Raw genomic sequence first — 13,438 nt, forward strand, 5'->3', positions numbered from 1 at the left:
ATCAGCCTAAGAACCAGAGACTGATCCAAAGTCACCTAATGAATTTCATCATTGAAGAACATGCTTCTCAAGTTGTTTTTCTTTTAAACTCTCTTCCTGTTTCTTATATTAAAATATCTATTTTATTATTTCAGTTAATTAAAAAGGAAAAATGGAAACAACGCAAACAAGTTACAGCATTTTTAAATTGCCAACCATATTCAAGCAACTTTCATCTTTACAACAAAGCTATTAATCACCATAAACTCATTTTGTCTAAAAGCAGTAGTAATAGATTGTTCTATGTAAATCACTTTATTGCCTTGTCTGATGTCAGTTTACTGAAATAGACATGCTAATAAATACTTCCCATGGGAACACAGTTTGTTTTGAAGGTTGGTGGGATGGGTCTCTTTCATTTCAATTGCTGGCAAGGACTGTGTGTCGAATTTAATTTCTGCAAAATAATAGTCTCAAAATATCAAAATTGATCTCTCTCTCACACACACACACACACAAATCTGAATGCAGAGTCATGACATAGATTCTGGAACAAGATGCTCTGAGAAAATGATTAAATTAAGTCTGAAACATTTTGATCTAGAAGGAATGAACTACTTTGTGCAGGCCTTGTGTTGTTCAAACTCACAATTGAATCACTTGGTGCTACTTGATGAGTTGTATCACAGTTGTTTTAAATAAGGTGAAACTGGGCTTTTAAAATGGAGAGCCTGCTGCTTGGATAAATACTAGCACATAAATGAGCCCAGTCCATCTACATTCTGAGCTGATTCAAGAACTCCATAGGGTTGGCCTGTGACATGGGAGATCATAAAGAAGAGATATTTCTAGTGTCAGCATTTCATCAATAGCCAGCATATGACAGGATTCTTTACCATATTGATCAAAATTTTAAAACAGATTTTTAAACATAGCACAGCAAAAAAAAATCAAGGCTGAACTAGATGTAGTTCAGGAAACAACTATTAAAGGTAGATGGCTGTCATCTCTCAAAGGTCTCCTCCAAATATGCAAGAAATCAATGTAAGTATTTTCAGGCATGGAGTAGAGCAGGAAACCCGCCATTCTTTTTAACTGTGCCATAAAAATGAAGAAGGGGGAAAAAAATCCTAACAGAGTTTCTAGTTTTGAGTGTCCTGTTTCTTCAAGTGATGGATTTCTGTCTATTCAGGGAGTCATCTCTCAGCCAGCAATGCTCCCATAGTCGCCATGTAATATAAAAGGGCACGGGGAAACTCCCTGATGGATTGTTCTTTCCATCATTTTCAAAACTTAGAGAGGGACTCTGACAACAATAGCAAAATAATCCCAAGGAATTTATTTTAAGTCAAGTCTATAGTTGCAAAAGAAACAATACTATCCCAGTCCATTCTTGCCTTTTTGTTTCTCTTGATGGTGACAAAAAGTGACAGGCCTTGAAAATTGACCCAAAGCCACGTTCCCATTTCCTCCAGCACTCTAAGCTACCAAATTATGCTAAAGCAAACAGCCCGCTGTTGAATGAAAGAGTCCACAGCACCTACAATGTATTACGAACTGAATGTGTTCCTCTTTAATATTTGCATTAAGATTTTTTTTTCTCCTCTCTAATCGTTGATGTTTTCTAGTCAAATGCATTGAAACGATAAAGGTACTCTGGAAGAAAAAAAATGGCACATTAGCAGCTACTGCAGAGACATGTGCAAGCAAGCTAGAAAGAATTCAGGGAGATGCTGTAAGAGAAGCAGGCTTCCAAGGCAGATAAGGCAAGACAAACAGAAAGAATGAAGCCCTTTTATCTTAGCAAAGATGAATTGTGCAAGAGTTTTTCACATACTCACTTTTTCCTTTCCTTTTTTTTTTTTTTTGTTGTTGTTATTGAACAGGGAGAGGAATGGTAAAATTGCAAACAGCAGTTACTGAAGATAGGATAAAAAAAATTTTAGAGAAAGATTAAGAAAAAGACACCCTATCAAGTCAGTAAATGAATTAACTGCATAAGAGAAATATCTACAAAGGTGATTAGATATGCCACTTTATAATTTCAGTGTGTACCAAATATTTTTTCCCATTTCAGGAACATGTTAAAAAAAAGATGGCAGTCATGACTACACAACCAAAGCTCTTTTACAACATATGTAAAAAGGGAGGTGGTTCCAATCATGTAATCATAGCCGTCATTTAGACTCGTTTTGACCTTTCAGCAGACCTCCCTCATATAAAGTCTTCCAGATTTCCCTATGTTGAAAATCTTCCAAAGATACAATTTAACAGCACTGATTCCAATTAAAAGCCATTATGTCCTGGTACTTAATCTTTCTTGAATTCTTGATCTACAACATAGTTGTTTTGGCACTGCTAGCTCCCTGCCAATTCAATTTTATAGATATTTCCATTTTAGGCCACCCAACTCCATAGCAAGCCTGTAGGGCTTTTAGATAAAAATTACAAGAAAAGAAAATACATCAAGAGGGAAAAAGAAGACAGTTAATATAGATATAATAAAGATGGAGATGGTTTTCACAGAAGGCAGGCATAAGTGCCAATCTCCAGGCATATCTAGAGAGCCAGTTTGATGAAATGCTTAAAGGGTTTAAGGACAGGCAATATCCAGCCTCAAGTCCATTTTCAATCAAGAAATGCATTAGGTCCCTTTAGGCAGGTCATCCCTTATTGTAATGGGGAGGTGAAGATAAATTAAAGGTCTCCATGTAAGATGTCCTAATTTTCTGGAGAAAGGACGGCATAGAAAATCACACACACACCATAAAGATATTCCAAGAATGTCAAGGATGCTATAGGGCACGTGTTCATTATTTGAAAATAAAAATGATAGGACCCCATAGCCCTATACTTTCTAGAAATTTCTCTGAAATATATGGATTCTCTCGAAATCAGAGAAGTAACCTCTATTTTAGTAACTTCAGAAAGAGTTTTTTGAACAATAGTGACTTTTAGAAGAAGCCATGCCAGTATAAAGTTTGTTTTGTCAGGACATATGGTTCATTATAGCTGCAAAGTATATATGACAACAAATAAAGCATCAGCTTTATTTAAAATTAGTTTAATTCTACTCTTCTTAAGTCCACGCAGGGTACAAATGTTTGGAATTCCACCAGGGTTACAGAAATTATATTAACTATTTGTGAAGGTATCAAAGGATTAATCTTTGGTCCTTTTTGCACGAGTCAAGCCATTCTCTCATACATCCCAAAGAGCCAATCTCTTTTTAATTATATTTTAATTTCAGCTGCAACTAGAGATGGCCTTCTGTTCAAATAATTCTCAAATCCTAACTATAGCTAATAATATTCAGCACATTTTCTGCCTTTAAATTAACTGCTCATGAACTAGGAACTGAAAGAAAAAGCCTTCAATTAATTGTGTCCCGTGAAAAAAGTATAAATGATATAAACCAAATCAGTGATGGCGAATCTATGACATGCATGTCAATGGTGACATACCACAGACTTTTGGGTTACACACCAGCATTTACATACACCCAACAACTATTCTTGAAAGCATGCCCTTCTCTTACACGATTTTTGGAGGCTCCATCGGCTGCATGAGAGCACACCCCATTTATTGTGTAGCATGCACAGCCAGTTTTCAAAAGTTGCAGAGGTTGAAGAAGAGTATTCTCCAAAGCCACTTCAAGAACAAAGAAAGACCCTTTGTGACCTGGAGCAGCCTCAGATAGACCGCAGGGGACTGTCAAGAGAAAGCGAACACTTCCTGAAGGTAAGTGGTGAGCAGCAAATCCTGGGGAGCCCTGGGCCACAGGGGCAATTCACTCGCTTGCCTTGGGGAACGTGTCCTTTTTAAGTAGTAGCAGTGATGCTAGGACTCACTCTCAATTCTGCCCCGAGTGCTGCAGTCCAGGGTGGCCTAGATGAGGGGAGGGGGGATAGAGAATTGTTTCTCTTTTGGCAGAGTCAGGTTAGGCATTTTTTGAATTTTTGAGTCGCTTAGCCAAAAAAAGTTTGCCATTACTGAGCTAGAGAAATTAGATCAGTGCAGCCTTGGATGGAAAGAATGAGGGATACAGGTTTTGGGACACGACTAATGTACACACTGAGAGGCCAGATAAATGAATGAGTCAGAAAATATTGCTTTGTCTCTAATGTATGAAAAAAGATTGGATATGAGATATTTTTGTGTGTGTTGATATAATAAGAAATTAGAGGGCTCTTTAACTCATGTGATCTGATCTTTTCCAGCCTTAGCTCAGCTTGGTTTCAGTTACAGCATACCTAAATCAGAAGGAATATGGTGATAACTTCTACCATCAAAAATACACTTACGCATTTTAATGAAGTTTATTAGTTCAAAAAGGTGCCATCAGATTCCTCCCAATTTTTTGCCATCATTGACCAATATAACACTAATCTTACATAGCATACATTAATACAATTATGGAAAGAAATATAATAATTGAAGATGCAAATGTAAAGAAACTTCTTGGTACTAGGAAATGGATTCAGGATATGTATATGTTATCAATCTTTGTAATCCAATACAGCTGTTCTCTTCCTTCTCTCTCTCTTTTTTCCCTTCTGATCTACCTACTTTTCTACAAAGAAAACTCCATTGTAAAAAACTTTAGAACTCGGCAGGTCAAAGAATACAACAGATTTCCCCACTTAGCATCTTGTGAATATTACTGATTATCCTTTGTGGACAACATTTTTGGTAGAACATCAGGATGGAGAACTGAAGTGTCATAGAAAAGCAATGCTTTTGTTCCAAAGGAAACTGACCTCAGATGAAAATTGCTTTCTGAAACTCCTCGCTGTTTTGAAAACTGAAATCTTAAGGAGATTCGCCAACATAAAACACATGTGAGTTAAGCTGGATCGACCAAGAGGTATGTACAGTATATTCTAACATTCTCTTCTAATTATGGCCAATTAAAAGACCACAGGCAGGATGAGGCGGTATAGCGCCTCTGAGATTGGAAACAACATATTGTGTAGTTATTATTTTTCACTGACAACCTTAGATAGAGCTGTGGTGGTGCAGTGGTTAAAGTCCAGTACTGCAGGTTATTTCTGCTGACTGCCGACTGCCAGCAGTTCGGCAGTTCAATTCTCACCAGCTGAAGGTTGACTCAGCCTTCCATCCTTCCAAGGTGGGTAAAATAAGGACCCAGATTGTTGGGGGCCATACGTTGACTCTGTAAACCACTTAGAGAGGGCTGTAAAGCACTATGAAGAGATATATAAATCTATGTGCTATTGCTATTGCTATCCTCCACTAATTGCAAAAGAAATTGCATATTCTGCTCTGATTTTTTAGAAAATATTTTGCTTTTGCTAGCCTTATGAAAAAATGATGAATAAGAGAGAGATGTGCTCTGGAACACAAAGCAATGCAGTAGTATGTATTATTGTTAGCAATATTGACTGTGAAGATAACTTTTACTGTCTGTCAAGAGACTTGTTTCTTAGGGATGAAATGGCGTCCTTCTAGTTTGTCCCTTGGCACAGATACATTGTAGTTCATATTTGGTCCTAAAGGATTTTTCCCTACCTACTTCCTTAAAAAGTGAGTATAGTTGTAACAAAATTATTTTATTTAATGTTTTAAATAATATGCTGATTATGTTTCCTGATAGTGGCTAACAACTTTATAGCAGTTTTATTCATCTGCTTTCATAAGCAATCCCAAAATATAGATTGTACATGACCAAATGTGCTAGGTCAATGAGATCATTGACTATTTTCCTCTCTTTTTCCCCCTGATGTTCCTGCATGTAGCTAGATGCAATTTTCCCAACCTGAAGCAATACAGTTTACAATTGCCAATGTCACAACTGACCATAACAAAACAGAAATACAGGGCATATGAATTTTCTAAATAATATAAAAGCCATGCTAAGCATTGTGGTCTGAGTTATATTTTAGGGATGAGTAACAATTGTTCATATACCCTTAGCTAGCAATCTGTGTACATTCTGAAGGTAAGTATTCAAAACAATTGGAAATTAAGTGCATTCAGTTAAAAGAAAGCAGCTCAGGGTCCATTAATAAGTACATATAATTAGAACAGAACAATGGATTGTCCATTACTTGGTCAACTAAAGAAATTGTTTAATCCATTGTTTTTCAAACTTGGCAACTTTAAGATGTGTGGATTGATTTAAACTATCTATGCTGGTTTAACATTTTTATAAGCAAATGCGGTTTGTTCTAAGGAAAATTCAATGTTATATAGTACATTGTTCATATTTGAAATTTGCCTAAAATATTGTCTCATTCAGGATAGCTCAATTCAGTATGGACACACTTGTCTTAGGGTGTTTTTTTAAAAAAAGTAATAGAAAATTAAATTGCTATTGCTTTTTCTGATTTATTCTTCAACTATTCTACAACTTGGGATTTCCTTGTGATTTCTCATTCAAATTCTAATCTACTTATCTTTTGGGAATCGGCCACAGTTGACTAAGTGGGATTCAATAAGTATAATTCCTACTAAACATGTTTAGGGGTGCAGTAACATATCTTGCCTCTTATCATTGTTATTATTATGAAACAAAAGATTAATTTATTTGAAGACATATAGTATTACAGCATGGCTGGGTTCATACTTTGTTAAGATACAGTTTGTTTTAATGACTCTTCCTTTGTCTCATCCCCTTAAGCTACACATTATTTTCTATCTATCACAAAGTCTGGATCAAAACCAACAACCACAAATTACAATTTATACTTTAATAAACATGTGCACCCTGACTCATATTTGGAGAAAGGTTCTATATTATTTCTGTAAAATGTATGCCTGGCAAGTTACATACATACAGCTGCATTTATTTTTTTGCCCTGTCCTAACATAGCAAATACATTGCAATTGTTTCCTTATCGTACATACATAGGCAACGATATGATGTCTACTTTGTGGTATCTGGAATACTGCATTTTGGATCTTCCACTATTTTTGGCCATGCTACTTCAGAAAGAATTGGGACCTATGAAGCTGGCAACCATTGTATAATAAATTACTAGGTGTGGGAAAGAGAAGCTTGGAAAGAGATTTTAAACAATATTACCAGTTTTAAATCTATTTGTAATCTAAAACTAGTTCCTGAAACTGTGGGTGCAAGTAGCAGTAAAAGAAAAGCTACAACAGCAATGTCTTGATTTATGGCTATTGTTTTAACAATTTCCGATAGCAAGAAACACAACAATATAGTATACACTCAATGAATAAATGTACAACCTTTTTTGATAGCAGATCTCTTAGACTCAGTGCATCAAAGGAGCACATATTTTGGAGTACTGGAACAAACTGTTGTTAAAGTAAGCGAAGGACACATTTAGTACTAAGTTCATTTGTCAAGTTGACAAGACTTGGAAGCTCTCTGCATGCAAAATGAAAGAGCATCTGGCTATCAAGAATATTTAAGTCCTTGCCTAGTTAGTGTTTTTTTTTTAATCTGCCAAGCAGTATGAGTGAAAAATGCAAAGAGGAAATACACTTTGGTGTAGGAAAAAGAGATGTTTATGTATTCAGATTTGCTGATCCATTTTAATTACTTTCAGAAAAGTGCAGCACAATTAGCCACATTGACTGAGGAAGACTGGAAAAGAAAAGCCGAAGCAAATACATTAAGCATGGCTGTTGAATTAACTCTATTATTATACTCTATTGTTATATTAGGATCAGAAACTAAGACTAGAATTACTTTTCTCTTTCCTCTATCCCTGCTTCAGTGACACCATGCACACATTCTATCTCTCAAATCAAGACATTAGTAATTGGGGCTGAAATTGTGTCTGGGCAGTGTGAAAGCGGTCTTCTGTCTTCTGAACACTGACTTATTTTCTCCCCGTATTCCAGGTCTCAGTGAATTCCTGTGCCTTAATCAGAATTGTCCTATTGTCGTGCATCTGCAATTTTCTGTCAAAAACTCTAGATGGGAATGAAGGTCAGAAATTACTGTCCCTGGAAAAAAGCCAGCTTTGTTGACATTCCGCCAACTTACATCAATCAATCTTTATTTGTCCTTTTTGACAGACTAAAGAAGACAGGAAGATGTCAAGGGCCTACTCCTGTTGATAGGGAGATGACTTTGTATTAAATGAGAGCATCTCAAGGTTGGCTGTCTGGTATCATTGACTAATGAGCCATATATTCATGGGGGGGAGAGGGGAAGGGGTGGAACACAACAGAGGTCACAGACTCTTCTAAGACAGACCTTTGTGAAAACTGGGTCCTTGGGAAATGAGGAAAGCTGAATCAAAAGGGACATTTGGAGCTTAGTAAAATTGGTTGCTGTTTTATTACTGAGCTAGAGAACTTTATTTCCCCCACTCACCTAAATTGTTTTTGAAGTTTTGTTGAGAAGACAAGAGTATATTGCTTTCATGGATAAATTATGTACTGTTATCTCTTAAAAAAAATTCACTGTGATTTTAACAAAGCTCAATGTTTAATTTTGCTTGGGCCTAGGAATGTGGACTTTTTGCTTCAGTGTCATCATTTTTCCGTCAAGACACAATGTTCTTAGTTCAAGATTACTTGGTAACCATTGGGGGGAGGTACCCTGTGTTTCTTCTGGAAATCTTATTTTTAATATGAACAAAAGCTGCATTGTAATTCAGAGGTTCGTGGACTGATACCCGGCCGCGGCATCCAGCAACCGGTCTGCACAGACAAGCAAAGCCCCATCTGTGGGATGCAGGCAGCACACAAAAGCATGTAGTCTCCAGTCCATGGAAAAACCTCTCTCCACGGAACTGGTCCCTGGTGCCCAAAAGGTTTGGGAGCTCTGTTCTAATGTTCAGTGAAACTGCCTTGGGACTAAAAGCTTCGAACAACAGTACTGTATTTTCTGCCAAAGGCCCGGCTTTTTATGATAAGCTTATTGGTCATTTTATCATGAAATGTTTCAGAAGTCATCCTGCTCACTGATTTTATTTTATTTTTTTTATGAAAATAAGATTATAATAAATCTGAGATGCTAGATAAGATGGGTTACAATGGCTCAATGATTGATTGACTGATTTTGTGATCCATATAATCATTGTTTTGTTTTATTCATTTTCCTGGTGCATCTAAAATATTGACAGAAAATTTCAAGCAAACAGCAAGCACACATGCCTTTTGAATGAGATGGGATGGGTTTCTTTACATAAAGAGAGACTGAGCATTGCAAAAGAGTTTAATTTCTCTTTTAATCCTTGTCTCTTTCTCCTTTATCTGTCACAATTTTTTTACTGTTGTTATTCCTTTGCAATTTTATCTGTCACAATTTTATTACTATTACTGTATTATTATGTATTTCTTTGCATTTGCTTGACATCAGTTTCCATTCTTTAGTTGGGAAGGATGTGGGGTGACACCTTCCAAGCTTTGATAACTCTCCTAGTCAAAATCTCGTCAGATATATTGTAACCCATTAGATTCATAGTCAACTAATTAGCTAATAAACTTGCCAGGTCTAACAAGAAATCTAAGTAGATTTAAAGACCACAAGATAGGAGGAAGATACATATTAAATGTAAACATCTAGACCCAACTCTCTACTAAGTATAATGATAATGTACTGTACAGTTTCTAAAGATCTACCTACATAATCTAAGGTTCATCTGGTTTTATAGTCCTCCCTATCTCACTGTTCGGCTAATATGGCTCAGAGTTGGACTAATGACTGTAAGTTGTTTTCTGTTAAATTTGCCTATCATTTCATTGGATTATCACCAAATGCTTTTTCTTAGAGATTTTCTACATTAGATTTTCTAGTATTCTCATCCAAATGGAACTCTGCAGGTGGTACATCCTCATTCACAGTATGTTATAAGATCTTTTTGTTCTTTCTTTGGTGCCAAGTGAAGCTTTTTTATTTTTTCCAGTCTTTCAGATTTGATATGGTTACATTGAATGTAATGAATTTGTTACTGAATTTCACTTGTTATTGTTTGTAGTCTTTTGAATAATCAAGTAATGGTCTGCATTATTTTATTATTATTATGTTATTGTTTAAAGTCCACATTTGTGCTAAACATCATCTGTTAATTCTGTTCTTAATTTGGTTAATTCTGTTCTTAATTCTGGTTCTTAAATGAACAAATTAGATGTTATTTAATTAATTTATTCTTTATTCTTGGTTATTTTGAGTTTTTTTTAATTAAGCACAAAGAAGTGATGCCGGGATGGGATCTCATGGAGAATCCAAAGAATAGTTGGAACCCTGGACAACATTTGGAATGGAGCACTGATCCATTTACCAGATAATAATGGCAATGCACAAAGTGAGGAGCATAGCAGTGGATCTCCAAAGGCTACCGATGGCCTGATTGCCTATAGAATAATGTGGTGCTGCATCTTGAATTGAATCAGGAGGGCTTGATACCTCCTGGTGGGGAAGATCTGGGTGCCCTTGAATTAAAGGTCACCATTCTGGAAATTTATTTGCCTGGGATGTCTGAATTTACCAATAATGAAAGCAAATGGGACTTCCCAAAAGGGTATTGGACTGGTTGTGGAAGGTTTAGGTTGGCAGTTGCCAATATGGGGCTAGCTATGGATTACAAGTTCCATAATCAGGCTTTATGGTAGAGGCTCTCTGTGCCATTGAAATCACTGGAGACTGGCTTGCAAAAGCATGATTCCATTTGCTTGGCCTTTTAATACCATCTGGAACTGCAATTTGGTTGAAACTCTGGAATAAGGGGGTGTCTGGAGCACTGACTAGATTGCACAAAAGCAGCTTCACCCCCGCACAGATCCATTGCAGCTTCTTAGTTTACCAAAGAACCTATGGAGATGAAGCAGCAGAAGTATTGCTGGAGGAAAACTGATTGAGAGTTTGGGCAGACACTGGTAAGAGCACATATTCAAGCCTATATAGGACAATTCAAGCAGCAAAAAATGTATGTTTGCTGCTGTTATTTCATCTATTGAATGTTGCCCAGCAGGTCTTCTGTTCAAGAGAAACATGATTGCTAAGACCATCTGAAAGCTGTTGGAATGAATTTTCACAGCAATTTGGTGGATAAAATGCTCAGATGCAAGAGGAGTTTGATTCCAGCTGGACAGTATCAATGAAGCCTCTGAGGTGTCAGCTCTACAGTTTTTCTATTTGGATTTCTGCCTCTCCTGTAAGGTGCGAACAGGTTAGACTTGATCAATAATGAATGCTTTTTGAGTCAGTGTTCCTCTCTCCCATAAAAAAGATGGTGTCATGTTTCCGATTCAAGAAGCTTTCTTTGATTTTTGAATACCTTTAGATCTGCTTCCAATTTTCTTCTCTAAGAAAGATTGTAGAGAGGGCAGTGGTTCTCCAATTCCAGAGAGGAAGTAGATTATTTGAACCCATGGTTGTCAGGTTTCAGGAAAGTGTATAGCATAGAAACTGCATCCATTACATTTGCATATGACCAATAGAGAGACTGTAAGTGGGACCCTGCAACTCTTCTTATTCTCCTTGATTTTTCAGTGGCTTGCAATGTCATCAACCATGGTAAGTTTCTAGGGATCTAGGTGGTGGGGATAGATTTTGTCTTGCAGGTTCTCCTGTTTCCTGAAAGGACAGCTACAGTAGGCTATGGGAATGAGGATCCACCTGGAGACTTTTACTTTGTGAAATATTTCAGACATCTGTCCTATCTCCACTTCTCTTAATAAATACATGAAACTGCTAGGGAAGGTAATTCATCAGTATAGGATTCAGTACCATCAGTATTAGTCCCAGGTCAAACTTGTGATGTGCTAGAAGTGCTGGTCCAGTGCCAGGAAACTGTCAAGGTCTAGATGGGAAAGAACAGATTCAGACAAACCTTTCAAGACAGAGTGGCTGTGTTTGTGGGCCAAACAACTCCAGAGAAATACCATTTTGGATTCTGAATGGAGGTCTATTCCCTCATTTATGAATGGTTAATAATTTAGGGGCATATCCAGACTCATAGCTCCTGCTTGGTGAGTAAGTGTAAGTACATCTTTTGGTAGCTGCTAACCATTACACATTACTCCCAATTGGATTATTGTACTCTATATGTTGCTGCCTTGAGGAACATGTGGAAGCTACAGCTGGTACAGAAGTAGTCTGGCAGTGATGGGAATATAACAGAATGACCTGGCTGCTTCAGGAACTGCACTGGTTGCCAGTTGGCTTCTATGTATAATTCAAGGTGCTGATTAAATTTTAAGGTCCTGCATAGCTCTGGATCTGGTTATCTAAAAGAGACCATTTTCTCCTATATTCATCTGCCAGACTGAAGAGGGTCAAATCCTTCCAAGTTCCATTTTTGTGAGACTGGCATCTGATGGGATGACATTAAGGCTCTTTCATGTTTTTCTGAAAGTAAGAGATATGCAGGACTCTGGAAGCAGAGATATTTGGAGAGGTGGGATCAAATGATTATAGCTTCATCGCATCATCACAATTCTTTTTGTAAGCATGTCATTGCCAGGCTCTAAAAAACAAACCAACCAAGAAAGACATGCTGAGGTTCTTCTAAGCAGCTCTCTTTATTGTTCCTCACCTATAGACAGAAATCTTGCCAAAGTAAAATAGATTACTCACATCATTAAACTTATACTCCGAGAACTTCTAGGGAGGAGATGTCTTGACTCTTTTTCTCTCACACAATTTCACTGTCTTTTGCCCCTCTGGGATGCACTTCCTCCCTCCTAGAATCTGGACTACATTCTACCAGCCATAACATATGTACCAAAAGAGGTGGAGCAGTGGCCCAACACTGCTTTTGTCACTTTGATGAAAACATCGGACACTGCAGATGCCTCTGTATTGGAAGGTTGTGTTATGTGTGCTAAAATTGCTACATAGAAAAAAGCCACAATTCGATGCTGCATTCATCTGATTTAAATTAACTGATTTCAGTTGGCTCAAGCTGTAGTGTAAAGCTTTAAGGTGGTTTCTAATATCCAGTGCTATAGCTCTTGCAACGATAATGTTTCCACCCGCCACATATAACAGATGCTCTGATTCCTTTGGTAATGGAGTGGGAGAGGAGGGAGTCGGGGTAGGGAATAATCATGCTTTTTTTATGCTATCTCCAAAGACAGGAGATGGAATGTTATAGCCTTTCCAAATACCAACTCCTGTTGAGGGCTGGCTGAATTTTCCTGCCTGAGGCAAAAAACAAGATGTACATACAACTGCAGAAGCAGATCAGACAGGCATTTGAATAGGGTTCAACACTGAAAACAATGAACAAGGTTCGGAATTAAAACAGGCCCCATGCTGCATTCAGACAGTTCTGTTTTCCTAATTTCTTATCACCAGTAGCTGCTTTTCAGCATCTGCAAGACCCCCTCCCCATTTTCCCTCAGCTTCCAAGAGTAGATCTGCCATCTATATTATGGTAGTAAACTGATTCATGAGTGCCTAGCAGCCAAGCAGACTGATTACATTTCTCATTATAATTGATTTCAAACTGTATATCCAAGATAAAAAAGACTAATAAATCATAAGAAATTTAATTTAAGCAGCCAC

The sequence above is a fragment of the Crotalus tigris genome, unplaced genomic scaffold (assembly GCF_016545835.1).
Source record: "Crotalus tigris isolate CLP2741 ecotype Arizona unplaced genomic scaffold, ASM1654583v1 scf7180000018420.1175843, whole genome shotgun sequence".
Taxonomy (NCBI): domain Eukaryota; kingdom Metazoa; phylum Chordata; class Lepidosauria; order Squamata; family Viperidae; genus Crotalus; species Crotalus tigris.